This window comes from Gorilla gorilla, chromosome 17 (genome assembly GCF_029281585.2).
Source record: "Gorilla gorilla gorilla isolate KB3781 chromosome 17, NHGRI_mGorGor1-v2.1_pri, whole genome shotgun sequence".
NCBI classification, from domain to species: Eukaryota; Metazoa; Chordata; class Mammalia; order Primates; family Hominidae; genus Gorilla; species Gorilla gorilla.
Window position 1 is genome coordinate 40,567,414 of NC_073241.2, and position 6,023 is coordinate 40,573,436.

Consider the following 6,023-nt stretch of genomic DNA (forward strand, 5'->3'; position numbering starts at 1 on the left):
CAAATATTTATATAAACATAAAAATGTTCATCACCCTACCAAGTAAAATTCATAAAGTCTGGCATCCAATCAAAAATTACCAGCCAAGCAAAGATCCCTGAGAATACAACCTATAATGAGAAAAACAAATTAAATTTGATCCTTAACTGACACAGATGTTAGAATTAGAAGACAAGGCACTAAACTGTATTACATATGTTCAAAAGGTAAGTAGAGACAAGGAAAATATCAAAAAGACTCAAAGCAAGCTTCTATAGATGAAAACTGCAATGTTCAATATGAAAAATTCACTGGCTAGAATTAAAGGCAGATTAATTACCTGGTTGGTCCTGCCTATAAAAAACAAATTTAAAAAATAAAATAAAGACTAGCTAGACATTATGTAAGAAAAGATTACTGAACTTGAAGACATAAAAATAGGAATTACCAATAATGAAACCCAGAGGAACAAGAGAATTTTAAAATATGAACAGACTGGGCACAGTGGCTCCTGCCTATAATCCCAGCACTTTGGGAGGCTGAGGTGGGAGGACCGCTAGAGGCCAGAAACTTGAAACCAGCCTGGGCAACATAGCAAGATCCCATTTCCACACACAAAAAAATTTTTTTAATCCAGGCATGGTGGCATGTGCCTATAGTTCCAGCTACTTAGGATGCTGAGGTGAGATGATAGCTTAAGCCCAGGTATTTGAGGCTGCAGTGAGCTATGATTGCCACTGCACTCCAGCCTAAGTCACAGAGTGAGAACCTGTCTCAAATAAGTAAGTACATAAAAATGAACAGTCAGATGACACCCAGAATGATGATATGAGGCCACCACTCCATGGATTCATCCCCTGACAAAACAACCAAAACTGGTGAAAATTATGAAACAATGACCACTGAAAGTCTCTGAAACTTGTCCTAAGTCATACAGCAAACAAACATTCAAGAAAATCTACCTAATCTCACTACAGACAGCAAGACTCTGTGGCACTTGGGCATAACCTGTTCCCTCCCTTCCCATCAGCCCAGCATGATGGAAGCCTGGCCCTAGGTAGGCATGGCCAAAAAGATGAGACTCCTTTTCCTCAAAGCTCCCAGTCAAGGGCTAGGGTATCTTTCTGGGAGAGACAGTTTGCCAGCATCTCTCATCCTCTTTCTCCATATTCTTTGTTACAGAGGCTAAATTATAGGTTAATCCACCCAAAAAGTCAGAGGCTCTCTTCTTTCATCACTTCTTCACTCATAGGAAGGTGGTGCTACCATAGTCATGGCAGTCTGATATTGGGCCCATGTCATGGCCCTCATTTGCTCACAGGGTAGTGGTTTTAAGTTGGGAGAGAGAAGGTGAGAAGACCAGAGACTACCACCCATATCCACCAACCCACTCATAAAGCAACGATGCTACTCCAGGAAAAGTGACCCACTGTCCCTACCCTTAGGTCTGAAGCAGGTACTCAGAGATTTTTCCTAGTGGGAGAGTCAGGCCATAAGGACAGAGAACTCTGAAACTCTCCCCAAAGAAACTGACTTTATTTGGAGCACAGTGTCAGGGAGTTCAAGCCTAAGACCACTCTCAAAAACAATGGAGAGTTTGGTGATAAGCAATTAAGAGGAAGCAGTAGCTCCATGAGAGCAGCAAGCTAAATTACAGACCAGCCAGTTTACCAGAGAGGACTGAAAAAAGAGATAGCTAAGAAGAACCCTCCTAGAATCAGAACAAACCTCAAAGACTGGCTTCAAAAACTATCCCTGCAAATGTGTCTGAATTTAACAGGATCAACCAGTGGAGCAATTAATCCATAGGGTACTATTGAACACAATAAAGAATTTGATTGGTAATTAGTACAGCCTAAGAGCTGGTTGTGACTCAAACAAAGGCAGACAGCTTAACAGAAAGATTAAGGAAAAAGATAGTTGAAAGTGCCCTACTAAACTACTGTCATCCCAGGGTGACTGTGCATGTGACCAAGTCTGTGTCCTCTGAAGAATGACATCAGAAGCTTTATACTATGAGGGAAATAGACTTCACTAAAATAGTACAGCCAACTTACTAAATAAATAAATAAGCAAATAGCAACAAGCCTAGGAGGGAAGAAGGGAAGGGAAAAATCGGTATGCAAAATTGCTACAATATCTAAAAGTCTGTTTTTTTAATAAAAATTGTAACTCTTGCCAAACAACAACAATCAGTAAAGTATAAACCATATACAAGAAAAAAAAAAGGAAGACAACAGAAATTATCTTTGAGAAGGTACAGGTGTCAGATTTAACTGATTTCAAAGCAGCCATTATAAATATATTTTAAAAACTAAAGAAAACCATGATTAAAGAAATAAAGGAAGATATGACAGTGTCTCCTCATATAAAGTAAATAAAAAGATAGAATATATATTTTAAAATTGATCTATAGATTCAACATAATCTCTATTAAAATCCTAGCTGGCTTCTTTGCAGAAATTGACAAGGTGATAAAATTCATATGGAAATTTAAAGTACCCCAGAGTAACCAAAACAATCTTGAATAAAAGAACAAATTTGGAGGAATTTCACTTCCTTATTTTAAAACTTACTACAATGATACAATTTAGACAGTGTGGCATTGGCATAGGGATAGACACACACATATATATATATATAAATGGATTAGAATTCAAAGTCAAAAAATAAACCCTTATTTACAGTCAACTGATTTTCCACAAGGGTGAAAGAATAGTCTTTTCAACAAATGGTGCTGAGACAATTGCATATCCATATGCAAAAGGATGAAATTAGACCTTTTTTCACATAATACAGAAAAATGTACTCAAAATATATCATAGACTGAAATGTAAGAATTAAAATTATAAAACTCTTAGAAGAAAATATGAAGGACTAAACCTTTGTGACCTTGGGTTTCTCCATCAATGCACATCATAATAAAATTGATCAGAACCAGAGATAAAGAGCAAAAGGTAAAAACAGCCAGAGGAAAAAAAAAGGCATATCTACAAAAAGCAACAAAGATAAGAACAGCAGATTATTTGTGATAAACAATGCAAGCCAGAAAAACGTTGAGTAACATGTTTAACAAATTGAAGTTAAAAATGTATTAACGTAAAATTCTATACACAGTGATAGTTATCTTTTTAAAACAAGGATGAAATAAAGACTTTTCAGACACACAAAAGCTGAAAGACATCTTCACTAGCACATATGCAACACAAGAAATATTAAAGAAAGTCTTCAGGCAAAAGTAAAATTATATCAACTGGAGAAGAAGTTTGTTAAAATGCTGATTCCTGGGCTCAGACCCCAAGGACTTATCTCCATAGTTCTGCAGTATGGCTTAGGCACATGGTATTTTATTTTCATATTTTTTTCTATTTATTTTAATATATAAAACATACACATGCCAGAAAATATAAAAAGTACAAAAGTGTTGGTAATCACTGGAAGTAGGTAATAGATGCATGGTTCACTATACTGTTCTCTCTACTTTTATCTACTCTGAAATTTTCCATAATAAAAAGTTCTTTTGACTTAAAAAAAAAAACAAACCTGGTAACAGGCAGAAATTCAGATCTACACAAAGGAATAAAGAGCACCATGTATGGTTCATTAAATGAGTAAATTTATAATATGTTATTATTTAAATATATTTTAAAGATAAATGACTATTTAAAAATGCATTGTAGAAAATATAACATATATAAAAACAAAATGTTTGACAATAGCAGCATTAAAACTAAGAAGGAGTCCTCGGCAAAGCCCGAGTCCTGTCCTCTCGCCCTCCTCCCGGAACAGCATGAGCTTCACCACTCGCTCCACCAACTACTGGTCTCTGGGCTCCGTCCAGGCACGACCAGCGTCTATGCAGGTGCCGGGGGCTCTGGTTCCCGGATCTCTATGTCCCACTCCTCCAGCTTCTGGGGCGGCATGGGGTCCGGGGGCCTGGCTGCGGGAATGGCCGGGGGCCTGGCAGGAATGGGAGGCATCCAGAACGAGAAGGAGAACTTGCAAAGCCTGAACAACTGTCTGGCCTCCTACCTGGATGGAGTGAGGAGCCTGGAGACCAAGAACCGGAGGCTGGAGAGCAAAATCTGGGAGCACTTGGAGAAGGGACCCCAGGTCAAGAGACTGGAGCCGTTACTTCAAGACTATCGAGGACCTGAGGGCTCAGATCTTCGCAAATACCATGGACAATGCCTGCATCGTGCTGCAGATTGACAATGCCCATCTTGCTGTTGGTGACTTTAGAGTCAAGTATGAGACAGAACTGGCCATGCGCCAGTCTGTGAAGAGTGACATCCATGGGCTCCGCAAGGTCATCAATGATACCAATGTCACTTGGCTGCAGCTGGAGACAGAGATTGAGGCTCTCAAGGAGGAGCTGCTCTTCATGAAGAAGAACCGTGAAGAGGAAGTAAAAGGCCTACAAGCCCAGACTGCCAGATCTGGATTGACCGTGGAGGTAGATGCCCCCAAATCTCAGGACTTTGCCAAGATCATGGCAGACATCTGGGCTCAATATGACAAGCTCAGAAGAACCGAAAGGAGCTGGACAAGTACTGGTCTCAGCCAATTGAGAAGAGCACCACAGTGGTCACAACGCCGTCTGCCAAGGTTGGAGCTTCTGAGACGACACGACACTCACGGAGCTGAGACGTACAGTCCAGTCCTTGGAGATGGACCTGGACTCCATGAGAAATCTGAAGGCCAGCTTGGAGAACAGCCTGAGGGAGGTGGAGGCCCGTTACACCCTACAGATGAAACAGCTCAATGGGATCTTGCTGCACCTGGAGTCAGAGCTGGCACAGACCTGGGCAGAGGGACAGCGCCAGGCCCAGGAGTAAGAGGCCCTGCTGAACATCAAGGGCAAGCTAGAGGCTGAGATCACCACCTACCGCTGCCTGCTGGAAGATGGTAAGGACTTCAGTCTTGGTGATGCCCTGGACAACAGCAACTCCATGCAAACTATCCAAAAGACCACCAACCGCCGGATAGTGGATGGCAAAGTGGTGTCTGAGACCAGTGACACCACAGTTCTGAGGCATTAAGCCAGCAGCAGCAGGGTACCCTTTGGGGAGCAGGAGGCCAATAAAAAGTCCAGAGTTAAAAAAAAAAAAAAAAAGCCTAAGAAGGAAGAAATGGAAGTATACTATTGTAATACTATACATGAATAACATAATATTACTTAAAGGTAGATAGCGATAAGTTAAAGATGTATATACCATAAACCCTAAAATTTAGAGTTGGCCAGGCACAGTGACTCACGCCTATAATTCCAGTACTTTGGGAGGCTAAGGCAGGTGGATCACTTCAGGTCAGGAGTCTGAGCCTGGCCAACAAGGTGAAACCTCATGTTTACTAAAAATACAAAAATTAGCCGGGCATGGTGGTAGGTGCCTGTAATCCCAACTACTCAAGAGGCTGAGGCATGAGAATAGCTTGAGCCTGGGAGACAGAGGTTGCAGTGAGCCCAGATAGCACCACTGCACTCCAGCCTGGGTGGCAGAGTAAGACCCTGTCTCAATAAATAAATAAAATTTAGAGTTTATCACTTAAATACCACAACAAAGAGTTATAGCTAATAAGCCAACAAAGAGGGTAAAACAGAATCATAAAAAGTATTCAGCTAAACCAAAGGAAGACAGAAGAGAAGAAAAAAGGAATAAAGAAACATGGGTCAAATACCAGACAGGGCAAGATGACAGCATTAATAAAATCATTTCAGCAATTACTTTAAATGTAAATGGTCTAAACACCCTAAATCAAAGGCAAAGATTTTCCGATTGGATTAAAAAATAAGATTCAAGGCCCTTCATGGTGGCTTACGCCTGTAATCCCAGCATTTTGAGAGGCCAAAGTGGGCAGATCACCTGAGGTTGGGAGTCCAAGACCAGCCTGGCCAACACGGCAAAACCGCATCTCTACCAAAAATTCAAAAATTAGCTGGGCGTGGTGGCACATGCCTATAATTCCAGCTTCTGGGGAGGGTGAGGCAGGAGAATCATTTGAACCCAGGAGGCAGAGGCTGCAGTAAGCCAAGATGGTGCTAC

The 6,023-nt window shown here is 40.9% G+C and overlaps 1 pseudogene; it reads left to right on the plus strand.

Annotated features, from left to right (window-relative positions):
- Positions 1–3,769: 3,769 nt before the first annotated feature.
- On the plus strand, positions 3,770–5,021 carry LOC101152627 (keratin, type I cytoskeletal 18-like; annotated as a pseudogene).
- Positions 5,022–6,023: the final 1,002 nt, after the last annotated feature.